Here is a 15,909-nt window from a genome sequence, read left to right as displayed (position 1 = left end):
TGGGGTCTCACCGGCTTTTCCATTGTAGCAATGGAATGGCATACTCTGCTTCTTTGAAGTGCCATCTTTCAGTGTTTGAGGACTTTATGGAAATGCATGTTTTCTGGTTGACCAGGGCAGTTTCACATGTAGTTTTTAATGTGAACCTGAAGATTTGACCTGTTGATCTGCATGATTTTGTGGGTTTTCTGGGTCAAGTAAAGAGCAAAAACTTCTTTTCACGAATCACTTCTAGCCATGTACCAGAAGAACAAGAATATTTTTGAAAGTTTCTTTTCAATCAAATCTTGCATTTTAGCTGAGAAAATAACACAGATATAATCCCACCTGGTAAGACTAAGAGGAGCCTAAAAAGAAAAAAATATCATATAATATTTGTTTACCCTTCAATTTCAACTCAGAATATGACTCGGATTTAAAGGAAAGGTCAAGTGTCCTATTAAAGGGGACCCTGGAGTTGGACAAAACCAGGCGAATGGCAGCTAGAAAATTTTCTTTAGAAACTTGCAGGCAAGGAGGAGAAATGAAGGCATAGTGAAAAATTCCTCCAATTGCGAGTTCAAATTCAATGGCCCCAAGTTTATATCTCCCCTCTGATATCACCAGTCTTATGCAATCTTTTGAGTTCAACTAAAATTTTTCCAGAAAAAAATAATGTGGTTATATGTATATTCAAAAAATCAATATTATAAGGTATTATTACATAACATTTATTTTGAAGTTACACAAACTGAAGCCCCAATATAAAGTTAACATAACTGGGCATGACCTTAGAGATTGCCCACTTAATGTTTTTACATAAACCCATGCTAAAAAGCAAAGAGGTCTGGTGAATTTCTCAAGGCCATCCCACCGTCAGTAGTGTGAAAGTAAATGCTACTTTCTCAACCTTCAAGTCAATGTTTTTTTTCAACACAGAACTGTGCTTTGTTCATCATTAATTTATATGCTTAACCCATTTACTCATATGACAATTGTTTTTGAATAGTTGCCTCATGCTTGACACCATGCTTGAGTCTGCATGTACAAATTTTGAATTTGCACCACTTTCAGTTGGATAAGGTACAGGTAGGTAAATTATCAGATTGGTAAAGATATTTGTAGGTAATTTGCAGACAACCATTCGGTTTTTCCTTGTGTTGTTAAATAGTGCAGTGTCTGGTGGTTCTACACTCTTTTTGTCCTACCCAAAGAACTGGCCAGAACAACCAATGAACAAATAAACGCAACTTTTATTTAAAGTTAAGAAAGAAAAGGAAATAGTGAAGAAAAGAGAAAAAAGAAGAAGAGATACATCCTGCAAGTAGGATGGGCCACTGCAGAAACAGGAAGACAGCAGAACAGGAAGAAGGCAGTGGTGGTGAAGTCAATGTCCTCATCTTTTATACCCTCTCATATCTAGTCCATGGGCAGTTTCTCTGTCCAGGCATCCCAACTGTAATTCATAGGTCAGATCCTGTTATTCAGCCTCTTTTCTGGAATTTTGTAATTGACAAATTATATCCTATTTTCCAGGTAATCTGCCACACCCTAACCTCCTGCCTCACTCTTACCCATTTTTCAAGTTCAGGTAAGAACAGGTCTGAAAGTCCAATTGAGGTTTATCATTTTCTATCAAGATACCATGGATCATTCTCAGTTAGATGTTGTTGAATTAGTTTTACCTCATTTCATCTTTTACTTAATGAGTCACTGCATGTTCAGACTTACTCGTTCCCTTATGTTTAGCCTCTTCATAAAAACCTCCAATTTTAGTCATGTCGAGAAAAAAATTACCTTGGCCTATTCTCAACCTACTACAAGTTGACTTCTTCTGAACCACTGCTCCTGCTATTCACTTACCCTGAAATTCCTTCTCTCTAAAACTCATGAGCACCTCCCCAATGTTCAGCATATATTTGAATGACTGTTATGTGATCGGGTGATGGCAATATATCAAAAGTCAAACTGTGTCCTCAACCCATATATAAAAATCAATCTCCCTTTCCTTTTTTAAAAACTTTTTATCTTTACTAAGTTTATTGGTACATTTTAGGTATACAATACAGTTCTGTTCATCATTTGGATCATGTACGTTTACATGGCTTATCTTGGTTCTTATTTTTCCCATTCCCCAGCCCTCCCTTCAGCCCTGCCACCCTTCCATGTTTACAAAGACATTGTTTCTATGTTTTTCCTTTTCACATATTTTTTCTTTTCTCTTTTTACCTTTCCTCTACCCTCCCATTCCTCTCCTCTTTTAGACCTTTTCTTCCTATTACACAATATCAATTAGACATTTTTTTTTTTTTTTTGGTACTGGTGATTGAACTCAGGTCCTTCAGATTGCAAGGCAGGCCACGGGACCACTGAACTAAATCCCCAGCCCTCAATTATATTTGACCCTTATTTACACTTTTCGTTTTTCACACCAGAGAAACTATGCAGTATTTACACATGTGCGACTTATTTTCATTTAAGAGTATGTCAATTCTGCTTAGCTATAAATATCTCTAGTTTCTCATTCCTTATGACTGAGTAGTGTGTGTGTGTGTGTGTGTGTGTGTGTGTGTGTGTATCTTTTTTATCCAGTGTCCAATTGTCCAGTTGATGGGCAATTGGGCTGTTTCCAATTTTTAGCTATTACAAACTGCAATCTCCCGTTCAACCTTCCCTCTAAAGAAAGCCTAGGAGGTAAAATAGGCATATGTTGTATTAGAGGTATTTACCAGGTACAGTAGTGAACAAAAAAATCAGTCTCGTGAGATGGTCAAGAAAAAATGTGTGGTTAGGTTGAGACTGAAAATATTGCAAATAGCTTAAATGGACATAGTTTCCAAGGTTATTCTATGTAGCAAAGGGAAATAGTATGGCACTCCACAGCCTGACAACTTTAATGTGGACAGAAGACAAGTGACTAAAGGTGATATTGTAAAGGAAAGCAAGAACCAGATTATGAGGGTCCTTGAATGAAAAGCAAAGACGTTAGGGCTTTATCCTTTAAATATTAGGAATAATTTCAAGATTTAGAAAGGTGGATAATATGAAAAGATTTATCCTTCAGAAAGACCCTCCTCCCTGGCTGTATGTGGCATGGATGAGAGAGTGGTAAGACTAGGTACATAGCAACCAGTTTGGAAATGAACATAGACCCAGGGTGGGTGGGAAAGTTGAGGCCTGAATAAGGTAAAAGTTGCACTGAAGGAGAGGCAGCGACATCTAAGAGGCTCAACAGAATTTGGTGAATAATTAGATACAGGACTAAGGAAAGAAGGCTGGGTAGCTATCATGTTTTTCATGTTTTTGGAATAGGTCAATGTATAAGAGATTATGTCTTTAATTAGGATGCAGGATTCAGAGGTTAGGCCTTTTTTTTTTTTTTTTGGTACCGGAGATTGAACTCAGGTCCTTGTGCTTGCGAGGCAGGCAGCAGAACCACTGAGCTAAATCCTCAGTTTTTTAAGCCATTTTTAAGGGGTGGTGATCAATGTCCTAAGTTCATATTGGACCATATCTGATTATTTGTACTAATCAACTTATTATGTTAACATATATGTTACAAATAAAAGCTTTCTTATTACCAATTTTCAATTAATTTACCAGTCAATATATGTCTTCTTTTATTGCTTCCCATATGTCTTCTGTTATGGCTTGTGTCTAGATGTCCCCCTAAAACCCCATGCAGTCATAGGTGAGGTTTTTCAAAGGTGGCTGGACCTAGAGTATTTGACACTGACATTGATTCATGTTGTGATGCTAGGATTAAGGGCACTGGGGTTAAAGGTGTGTGATTTGATTATTAAATTAGTCTAATAATTGGTTTGGTACCCACACTAAGCCAGGTTGCCTAGAGAGAAGATAAAATGAGCAAGAAGAGGCTGCTGTTATTACTTGTGGCTGATTGCTTGCTTGTTTTTGCTGTCTTCTGCCTGCCATGAGCTGTTTCTCTTCTGTGATGCCACTCTGCCATGCCACCCTGCCTCGGAGCCAGTCCAGTTCTATGAACTGAAACCTCTACAGACTACGAGCCAAATAAATGTTTCCTTCTTTAACTCTGGGTGTCAGGTATTTTGTCTCAGCAATGAGAAAAGTAGAACATTGTCTAAGGAATTAGGTGGAATGGGCTCATACATTCTAAAATTTCCAAAATAGTATCATTTTCCTACAGTATTATTTTTTTACCAAATGCAACTTATTCAACATTTAAGTAATGTGATTTAATTTGTATATAAGACATTCTCATAACCAAGTCTATAAATCATTAAAAGCTTTAAAATGTAAATCCTGCAAGTAAGGAATCTGTTGTCTAATCCAGAAGAACTCTGTACACATTAAAGAACCATTTAGTGGTACAGCAGAATTTTAAAAGTTTTCATGGGGCATCCAGAAAGTGGGCATTATTTTGGGTAGGGGGAATTAGGCTTGCTCTAGAGAGAAGCCAAAATTGAGCAAGTCTGTAAAGGACAATTTCTAAAAAGTCAGACAGTAGGTGAGGAGAATAACAGTAGGAAAGACATTCAGCTAGAATTGACCTCCATGTGGTCAAGTGAGGTTGACAGCCTTGGCCCATCTTGATTACCTAACCCTTGGATTCAGCCACAGAGCTGCTAAATTGGTTTGACAGTTTGTATCACTGCTATTACTACTCTTCCGCATCCATCTTTTTGTTAGCATTCATTTTGTAATGTCTTTCCAAAGGTATAACTAACATTTCTAGTTGTATGTTTTCCAGACACTGTTTTCCTGTTTCTTTACCGGCTTTTTTCAATTTTCATCTTGTTCTGAATTTTAGTTTGCCTGACCTTACTCATAAAAGCTTTTGATAAATTTTGGTTTCCATAATGGCCCCGATTTTCCTTTCTGATAATGTCACATTCACCTATAAGGCCCACATGCAGCCTTTTGAGAGAATATAATTAAAAGTCACATTAGTTTGTAATAGCTAAAACTTGGAAACAGCCCATTTGGTCATCAGTTGGAGACTGGATAAAGAAGATGTGATTTTTCTATAAAATGGAATACTACTCAGCCAAAAAGAATGAGAAATTAGATTCATTCATAGGAAAATGGATACATATTGAGGATATACTCCTAAGTGAAATAAATAAGTCACACGTGTAAATACTGAATAATTTCTCTGGTGTGAAAAACTATAATGGTACAAAAGATCCTAATGATATAATTGACAATGTGAAATAGGAAGAAAAGGGATAAATGTATAGGGGAAATGGGAAGGGTAGGGGAAAGATAATAAAGGAAAAGGAAAAGAAAACATGAGAAAATGAAAAAATGGAAATAAAGTATTTGTAAATAGGGAAGGGAGGATGGGGTGAAGGGAGGGCAGGGACAAGGGGAAAAAATGAGAACCAAAACCTATCAGGTAAAGGTACAAGATCCCAATGATGAATGTAACTGTACTGTATACCTAAAATGTACCAATAAACTCAATAAGAAACAAAAAAGAAAATAAAGTCACATTAGGAGAGATATTCATATAATATAACTGGAAGAGCCATCGATGAAATAAACACTTGGTATTGAAAATATATAATAAGAATATTTAACAATGCTTTCTACAAGTGGCCATTAAACATCTTTCTGAATGAGTTAATTTTGCATTATAACCTGTAAATAGCAAAGACTGCATCTTCTTTATTGTTTATCGTACACAAACACTTTTTAGTTCCAGAGCAAGAAATATAGTAGGTGACTTATGAATAATTTGGTAGGCCATGGTGCTTTTGCAGATGATTTCCTCTGGTGGTCTACGTTTGGGTGAGGTTCAGGGACACTACTGTCCTCACTCAGGATCTCCTGAAGTGTATCAAAACACCTCTATGTTTTCCAAGTGGATGATGTCCACTTTTACTAGTTGTTTTCAAATAGCAGTTACTATTACTTTGAAAACAGCTTGCTAGTTAACAGTGATAAGCATTCTTCTTATAATTTGTTTGCACTCTTTTTTTTTTTAACTCCGGGAGAAAGTCACTGCTGATATTTATTTTATTGTTCCAGAAAAGTGTAATACATACAGATTCCGCAAATATATATATTCTATATGGATGTATTTTGTGCAATATATATTTTGAGCTTTTTCCTTTTCCTCCCTTAATAATATATTTTTTCATTTTTTATTAATACATGTTTGCAGTACATAATGATTACATTCTTCATTAGGAGTTGGTACCTATCCATAACACATCTTAATTCTTTTTTTTCATACCCTTCCCACTCTGTCCTCCCTCCCTCTCTGTATATATTTGTCCCCTTCCCTTTTGCAAAAGATCTATCTCCCGTTTTTCCAATTACCTATCTTTTATTTTAATCTTTATTTATATTTCAGATATCTCGTAAGTTATCATCACTGATAAAACAGTATTATTAACTAGCCTCACTTTGATGGCTGATCATAAATTTCAAGTCAGCAAAGTCCATATTAATGAGATGTATTACTTATGTGTATATGTATCTTCATAGGGTTACATGTAAGAATCATAGCATTTAGAACTAGAAGTAAATATAGAAATGAATTTACTTTAAATCATGCATTGTGCAGTTAAGAGTTATGTTGTAAAGTGTTTTTTTCTTTTAAACAAGAGACTAGTTCTATATTTAACTGCGATACATAAATAGCTTCCTTTACAGATATAATTTTCTATGATTCCATGCTCTGCTGAGCACATGTTATATAATGCTCTTACATCCAATAGCTGTGTCTTACCAGCTCCTATGAGTCTACTTTGAAAGTAGAGACTATGTTGTATTTGTCTTTTCATTCCCCATGGTACCTGCCCCAGTTCATCCCAGTCTCTTGTACTAGACTGAGCATCAAGCTTGCAGGCAGCTCTTATCCTACACTGAAATGAAAGAAACAGACATCAGGGTGATAGGTTTCCATGGGCTTGTGAAATCTTGGTTTCTGAACATCACATCTGTAGTTTCACTGGATGACCTCACTTGGTATTTGGGACCCTGTTGTTTCCACTCTTCACTTGGTAGTTATAAAGCTATGTCCCTATAATAAAGCCCATCTATCCCACTGTAGTCCTAACCTCAACTTTCTTGAAATAGACTGCATTTACCAGTCCTTGCTTAGGACACAAATTAGAATTGCTGACACTTTCCCAGCCTTTTAGCATTGCCTCCCTTCCTAACTCAACCCTCTTCCCCTGGGCATTCTGTGTAGTGGATAGGTAGGTTATTTATTGCTGACCTTTTTTAAAAAATAGGGATTGTTAAATTATTTCAAATAATTAAGCTGGACATTATTTATCTGACTAATATTTGTTGAGTACCTAATATACCCTGTTCCTTGATGCTGGAGATGTGGGGAACAAACAAAGTCCTTACCTTAATGGGGTTTATATTCTAGTGAGGGAAAGACACAATAAACAAATAAAGGAATAAATATATAATTTAATGTCACTGATAAAAAGTAATACTGCAATGAAACATAAAGCAAGGAAAGTCAATAGAAAGTAATAAGAAGTGGTTTATGAGAAAATGAAAAAATGGAAATAAAGTTTTTGTAAATAGGGAAGTGAGGAGGGGGTGAAGGGAGGGCAAGGTGTGGGGAAAAATGAGAACTAAGATCTGTCATGTAAAGGTATGAGTTCCCAATGATGACTGTAACTGTACTGTACACCTAAAATGTACCAATAAACTCAATGAGAGAAAAAAAAAGAAGTAGTGCTAATTTAGATAGGAAGGACTGGACATAGAGACATTTTGGAATTATCTGCCCTATAGGTGATATTTAAAGCTATAGAGTGAGTGAGAGATCTTTGGAATAATGTAACTATTCATGTGATGTGTGAAGACTCAGCCCTGGAGCATTCTAACACTTATAGTTATAGAAGTCAGACAGATGCAGGAAGAGAGGTAGAGAAGGAATAGCCAGCACGGTACATACACAGGAGTGTGTAGTTTTATGGAAGTCAAATTAAGAAAGTGTTTCACAAAGAACATCCGTTAAGACCGAGAGTTGGCCTTTAGATTGTCAGTGTGGAAATGAATGATGATTAAGCAATAGGAGTTCAATTGACATTGAGGGGACATAATAGAAATCAACTCAAGATCGAATAGGAAGCTGGGCATGGTGATGTGGTGCAAGCTTCTCTCTGGGAAGTTAAGGCAGGAAGATTGCAAATTTGAGGCCATATGTGGACAACTTAGCACCTTAGTGAGGCCCTGACTCAAAATGAAAAATAAAAAACAATTTTGGATGTAGCTAAGTGTGATGGAGCTGACTTCAATCCACAATACTACACGAAGGGGAAGCGGGGAAAGAGAGATGAAAGTACACAATATTTTTTTACTCATTAAGTTTATTGGTACACTTTAGGTATACAGTACAGTTACATTCATCATTGGGATCTTGTACCTTTACATGACAGGTCTTGGTTCTCATAGTATACAATATTTTTGAGGTAAATTGCTGCTGCAACAGAAGCAGAAAAGGGGTAGTACCTACAAACAGCTGTGGGATTAAGAAAGGCTTTTATTTTTCTCTTCCTTTTTTTTTTTTTTTTTGGTACTGGGGATTGAACTGCGCTTTCGAGGCAGGCCATCGAAACACTGAGCTAAATACCCGGCCCAAGGCTTTTATTTTTCTAAGAAAGAAGAAATCACAGTTTTATGTGCATAGAAAAGAAGCAGTATCCATTCTCCTACAAGTGTTTTCAATTTATCCTTTATAGCCAAATAACAGTCCATCATGTACAGATACAACATTTTCTTTATCCATTTGTCTGTGGATGGAAAGTGAATAGACCTTGAAAACATTGTTAGGTGAAATAAATCATACACAAAAGTTTATAGACCATATAATTTCTCTCATTTGATTAATCCAAAGTACAGATAAATAGCAAAATAACAAATTGATAAAGGAAACGGAGATATTTTGCAAGTGGGAAGGAGACCAAGAGCCTGAGGATGGGGAAAGAGTTGGGGAAGAGAAGAGGACATAAGATTTAAGATGCATCATGTACATGTACCAACTACTCTCAATAAATGTATGTTTGTATGTTGTAGATATGAACTAACAATAATAATAATGTAAATGGGGAAATGGGGTCTAGAGACGGAGGGAAGCAGGTGGGAATGGGAAGAGGAAGGGAAATAAAAAGAAATAATACATGCTTAGTAAGTATATCCACTCCCTAAGATGAATGTAAACCTAATGTGCTCCAAACATGTATGAATTTTAAAAAATAAATAAAAAATAAAAGCAGTAAAGATAAAAAACTAGCAATGCAAAAGAGACGGGATATACGGAGAAAGAGCAGGAGGAATCAGAGCACACACGGACCATGTTTGTTCCATAAAATTGTAGAAGGCTGAGGGCATTTGTAAAAAAGGTAAACAGTCAACAGAAAACTAGTCATTTTGGCTAGTGCACATTTCATATCTCAGCTGCTTTTTGTCATTATAATGTGATGTTACAGTGATAATAAGAATGTTGTTACACAGGATTTTAGATGATGGCCTTTCAACAAAGTTAAAGGTATCTTAATGAATTATTTGTAGTTTCTAATTCTAGAACAACTTGATATGCCTAGTCCTTAGTGAGACTCCTAGTCCTCATTATATGATAAGTAATCTGTCATGTTCTTAGAAGCATGTTACAAGAATAACAGCTTCTGTCTGGGAGCTGGGTTGGGCCTGTTCTTAGGTTAACTTTCAGTATTCAATCTGTTAGCAAACACTTTAAATAGACCTCTGATGAAATCTGGAAAATGATGACAAGAAAAAAAGATAATGCGTCACTTTTTTTTTTTTTTGTACTGTGGATTAAATTCAGGACCTTGTACTTGCAAAGCAGGCAATGTATAATGCATCAATTTTATCTTCAGGTCTAGACATCCAGAGAATGAGTACTTTTATTTACAATGATTTAGTATCTTTAGCTTTAGGAGTTGTTGCACTTACACACTTTTAATTTTTATTTTTAATTGATACATAATAATTAAACATATGGGTTCAGTACAGTGTGATATATATATACACATACCACTGTAGTGATCATATCGGGGTGATTAGCATTTACATCTTATCATTGTTTAGCATTCAAGGGCCTGCAAACTACTCTCTTATAAATCTTCATAAAATAAATAATGGATTGTTATAAACTATAGTCACCCTACTATGCTATAGAACACTAGAACTTATTCTTCCTATCTAATTTTATTTTGTATCTGTTATCCAACCTCCCAATCAACCATTCCTTGCTGGCTTCTAGTCATCACTGTTCTGCTCTCTTCTTGGAGGTCAACTGTTCAACTGTTTTAGCTTTTTTGTGAGTGAGGACGTGTAGTATTTGACTCTGTGTCTGCTTTATTTTACTTAATATAATATCCTCTAGTTGCATCCATTTTGCTAAATATAACAGGATTTCATTCTTATGGCTGAATAGTATTCATATATATAATTATTAATATATTTTCTTTATCTATTCATCTGCTGATGTATACATCTTGGTTGATTCCATACCTTGGATATTGTGAATAGTGCTGCAGTAAACACAGAACTTCAGGTATCTCTTTTGATACAATGATTTCATTTCCTTTATGTACCCTAAAGTGGGATACCCGGATCCTATGATAAATCAGACCTTTCTGTCTCCTGAAAGGGTACAGTGGACCCTTCACTTATGAACTCAATTCATTCCTAAGTTCTGGTTATAATGCAAGTTGGTCAGCTGAGGGCTCATGCTCCACTACACAACCTTCAAAGTCTCTTTCTCTTGTATATAGGCAGGTCTCAGTGTCCTTAGAGAGACCTTGGCCAAGGATTTCTCAATTAACCCCACACAGAGAAGGATGTTGTAATGTTCCTTGCAGAACTCTTTCAGGATTAAATCTGAGACCATCTGGAAGCATAAGTGGGAGGCATTCATATCATAACTCAATACTTTGGTCATAAGTTAAAACTAAAATTCCAGTTGTAATCCAAGTTGTTTGAATATAAGGCCAGTCATAAGTCCAGGATCCACTGTATTTGTTTTCCCAAAGGGAGATGAAGTGATGACATGAGGTTTAAGAATGACTTATTTATGAACATATGTGAGCAGGCCACCAGCCTAAGGAACTAGATTTATTAAGAACTAATACATTTGTAATTTTTGCCTTATTTTTAAAAGGCAAAATTTGAGTCAGACAGGTAAATATTTATTTTGCCATGGAATAATTTATTTGGGTAAATTGAAAAGCAAAAGCCATTTGAGATGGCAATATTCAGCTAATTTCTTCACTAACAATGGATCCTACCTACTTCATGGCTTTTTGATAATTTCCTCTTAATTATTCCCAGGATTTACAGGATTATACTTTTCTAGAAAAATTAAGTCCTATGGAAAACTCATGTACCTACACTACCATCTTTTGGAAATCAGATCCATTCTTTAGTATTTCCTCATTGAGTTTATTGGTACATTTTAGGTATACAGTACAGTTGCATTCAATATTGGGATCTTGTACCTTTACATGGCAGGTCTTGGTTCTCATTTTTTCCCCTTGTCCCTGGCCTCCCTTCGCCCCTCCTCCCCTCCCCCTTTACAAACACTTGATTTCCTATTTTTCATTTTCTCATATTTTTTTCTTTTCCCTTATTAGCTTTCCCCTGCCCTTCCCACTTTCCCTACACCTTTAGCCCTTTTCTTCCTATTTCACATTGTCAATTATACCATTAGAATCTTATGTACAATTATAGTTTTTTACACCAGAGAAACTATTCAGTATTTACACATGTGCAGCTTATTTATTTCACTTAAGAGTATATCCTCAATATGCATCCATTTTCCTATGAATGGGTCTAATTTATCATTTTTTATGGTTGAGTAATATTCCATTTTATAGAAAAACCACAACTTCTTTGTCCAGTCTCCAACTGATGGGCAAATGGGCTGTTTCCAAGTTTTTGCTATTATAAACTGTGCTGCTATAAACATGGGTGTGCATATATCACTGTGATATGATTCTTTTAATTCTTTTGGAAAGATACCCAGCAGAAGGATGGCTGGGTCAAATGGAACCTCTAATCCTAGTTCTTTGAGGTATCTCCATATTGATTTCCATAGTGGTTGCACCAGTCTGCACTCCCACCAAAAATGGAGAAGGGTTCCTTTCTCCCTACAACCCCACCAATATTGGTTATTGGTTGATTTCTTGATAGCAGGCATTCTTTGTGGGTTGAGGTGGAATCTCATTGTTGTTTTCATCTGCATCTCTCGAATGACCAGTGATGTGGAACATTTTTTCATATATTTACTTACTGCTTTTACTTCTTTGTCTGAGAAATGTCTGTTCATTTCAGATGCCCATTTTTGAATCGGGTCTTTATATAGGGGGGGGTTGATTGTTTTGAGTTCTTTGTATATTCTAGATAGTAGTCCTTTGTCTGAGGAGCAGCTGGAAAAATTTTTTCCCATGTTGTGGACTGTCTCTTGGTTCTGTTGATTGTTTCTTTTGCAGTGCAGAAGCTTCTTAATAAGATGAGATCCCAGTTGTTGATTCTTTCTGCTAGTTCCCGTGCTACTGAGGATTTGTTCATAAAGTCTTTTCCTATGCCAATGTCTTCAAGAGCTCTGCCTAACTTATCTTCCAGCAAATTTAGTGTCTCTTTTTTAATATTTAGATCTTTAGTCCACTTGGATTTTAGTTTAGTGCATAGTGAAAGCTCAGGGTCTAGTTTTAATCTTTGGCAGGTTGAAATCCAGTTTTGCCAACACCATTTATTATAGAAGCTATCTTGACTCCAGTGAGTATGGTTGTTTCTTTTGTCAACGATAAGGTAGCTGAGTTATTTTTGTATCTTCCAGTCTATTCAACTGATCCTTAGGTCTGTTTCTTTTCCAGTACCATGCTGTTTTTATCACAGTGGCTTTGTAGTATAGTTTCAGATTGGGAATTTTTATACCTCTGCCTTGTCTCTGTCACCTAGGATGGCTTTTGCTATTCTAAGTCTCTTCTGGTTCCAAATGAGTTTTTGGATTTTTTTTTCTAGTTCTGTGAAATATAATGTTGGAATTTCAATTGGCATTGCATTGAATCTGTACAGCAGTTTTAGTTGTTAGTACAGCCATTTTCATTATGTTGATTCTTCCTAGCAAGAAGCAGGGGATATCTTTTTATATCCTCTTCGATCTCTTTTTTCAGAGTGCTGTAGTTTCAGTGTAGAGGTCTTTTTGCTACTTTTGTTAGATTGATTCCTGGATACTTCATTTTTTTGAATGTTATTATGAAAGGAATTGTTTCCTTAATTTCTCTCTCAGAGAGTCTGTTATTTGTGTACAAGAAAGCTATTGATTTTTGAGTGTTGACCTTGTATGCAGCTATTCTGCTGAAGGTGTCAATTAAGTCTAGAAGTCTTTTGGTGGAATTTTTTGGGTCTTCAATGTAGAGTATCACATCGTCAGCACATAATGACAATTTAGCTCTTCCTTTCCTATCTTTATTGCTTTCATTTCTTTCTCTTGTCTAATTGCTGTGGCTAAGTTTTCCAGAACTATATTGCAGAGGAGTGGTGATAGTGGGCATCCTTATCTTATTTTTTATTTTAATGTGAAGTTTTTCAGTTTTTGGCCGTTTAATATGATGTTGGCTGTTGGTTTTTCATAGATAACTTTATGAAATTGATTATAAAAACCCTGAAAAAAATTGGAATAGATAGTCTATATATTTTTTATCAAGATTTACTTGTAAATGAAGAGGTAAAAAATAAATTGAGAGAGATGCGTTTTATAATTACCAAAAAGTTAAGTATCTTATTAAGACTCATTCCAATTGTTCCTTTTCTTTTTTAGTGGTATATTCTACTTCTTTTTTGTTATTGTTAACTCTCATATTCTTTGACTCTTTCTCTTTTTCCTCTTCTTTATTCTTTACTTTCCTTCCTTCCTTTTTACCTCCCCTCTTCTTTTTTTTTCTTCCAGTCCTTTAATAGACTGTAGTTGAGACTGAAAGGTAATTTATAGAACTGATTTTATGATAGTGATTTAATGCTATTTAGTATTTTAGTAAAATGTGATAAATATTGTATATTTTTGTTCTTTCTAGAAAAAAAGCAATTGGGTTACTTTTTTGCATAACCTTAATGAGAATGATGGAACTGAGTGTGAAGGTGATGGATCCAGGGTATGCAGGAATAATACCAGCATGCACCTGGCTCAAATTTTCTTTATCTAACAAAATTCTTCATGGTTACCAATACTTATACTATGATTTGTGCTTGTCTTCCTTTGTCTTTTTCTTATCTGTTCTCATTCTCTCTCCTTCTTCTCGGTTGTGGTCTTGGCTTGTAGCATTAATCTGATGTTGAGATTATATGAATTAGATGTGAGTTCTATTTGCATATATAAACTGGTTCATTGTCTCTGACTCCAATTCTAAAAGCACACTCAGTGCATGTTATTTGGCCTGCTTTCTTAGATTGGAAAGAACCAGATTTTGTTACAGAAAAGAATTGATAGAATTGCCTGGAAATTATTAATTTCACTAATGCATTGGTTGAAAAGAGATTAAACCCACTGTGGGATTGTGTATAGGTTTGGAGTAATTAAAAAAAAATTTATGAAGCAGCTACCTGACTTGCAAACACAAGGTTATGAGTTTGATCCCCAGTGCAAAAAAAAAAAAAAAAAAAAAAAAAAAAAAAAAAAAAAAGTGTGAAGCTTAACAGTTTTTATTAAAAAGAAATTTAATTTGGAAAGGCTTATATATGACAGTGGAAAAGTTAAGAGTTCTGATAATCAGACAACATTTCCATAGCTTTGCTTTGTAAAAATGAATATTAGTGCTTTAAAAAAGGATATCAAGACTGAATTCTCCTAAATCTGCACACTAACTTAAGTAAAACTGATACTTTCAAGTAGAACTGACACTATTGAGCCATCCTCTACTTTTTATTACAACATCAATAAAAGGCAGAATTGACAAAAATGTTCTAGCTTCTAAAAATATAGTCAATTTGACCACATGTGGTCAAAAATTCCTTTTAAAAACAAGATCTACAACACTGCATATAGAATTATAATTGTTCAGACATTTTATGGCACAGAAAACACAGTGAACCTACTATTAGAAAGTAAAAATTTATTTCTCTGCTAGTGTCAGAAAATTTGTATCCATTTTGTTTCATGGAAATGTGCTGCCAGTGCTAACTGTTTTTCTGCAAGAAATCTCTGGACTAGCTGTTATAACTCAAAAATTCTAGCTAGTGATCTACCTTTGGAAAGCCATTTCACTTCTGTGTATAAGAAGTGTGCTCTGTATGTGTGAAAAGGTGTGAGTTAAGACCATATACTTTAGTGTAATTAATAACTTTAGTGGTATCCTACAAAGCATTGTTAAATTTAGGTGACATTTTCAATGGATGGCCCAGTGCACAGATTTACATTCAGAAGCAGCTTCTGAATGACACAAGTAGTGAAACCAGAAAGCCATCCACTCATGACCAATTCAGTTTTCCTGCTATGCAATCACTCAGAAACTTGGCTAGTTTGCTGTGGTGTTGGTTGGCAACAAAAGTGCACATATCCTCAAACAGATCCTCCTGAAAAATATATCACACAAAAATAGGCATTATTGTCTTGTCACTGTCAGACTTATTAACCTAGATTGTTTATCACAGTGATTTATTAATCCTCTAGCCATTGTGTTTCAATATCATGTACTATTTCATCAGTCTGTCTGGTTAGGGTAGCAGTCAAAGAGGAACATGTGCCACTTTTTGAACTGCACCCCCGCCTAAAAATTCATGACAAATGTCCTCAGCAGCAAGCAGGATCACCTCTCCACCAATAATAAAGGGTTTCTTTGCTTTAGTAATATAGTTATCCAATAAGAATGATGCTCTTGAAATAGGAACATTTGATGAATTAGTGGCCTAATTGTTTCTGTTCATGTTTATTTTTTTTTTATTTTATTTGAAAAG

At 35.3% G+C, this 15,909-nt stretch overlaps 1 protein-coding gene across 3 annotated transcripts in view; it reads left to right on the top strand.

Moving 5' to 3' along the window:
* The window catches only part of Lacc1 (laccase domain containing 1), a 178,326-nt gene that overhangs the window by 24,781 nt on the left and 137,636 nt on the right, over positions 1-15,909 (top strand). Inside the window, exons 7-8 of one of the 3 annotated variants that reach the window (XR_004515677.1) lie at positions 1,516-1,570; positions 3,822-3,913. The exons of 1 other annotated variant lie outside the window; for it this stretch is intronic. The gene's annotated coding sequence lies outside the window, so the exon portion shown is untranslated. Of the gene's footprint in view, positions 1-1,515; positions 2,129-3,821; positions 3,914-15,909 lie in introns of those variants that run through there. One more of the 3 variants, XM_010637065.3, reaches the window with a different exon arrangement.

The sequence above is a fragment of the Fukomys damarensis genome, unplaced genomic scaffold (assembly GCF_012274545.1).
Source record: "Fukomys damarensis isolate Sample0158 unplaced genomic scaffold, DMR_v1.0_HiC HiC_scaffold_38, whole genome shotgun sequence".
Lineage (NCBI taxonomy): Eukaryota > Metazoa > Chordata > Mammalia > Rodentia > Bathyergidae > Fukomys > Fukomys damarensis.
Note: the sequence above shows the minus strand (reverse complement) of the source record. Positions and strands in the feature narration are given on the sequence as shown.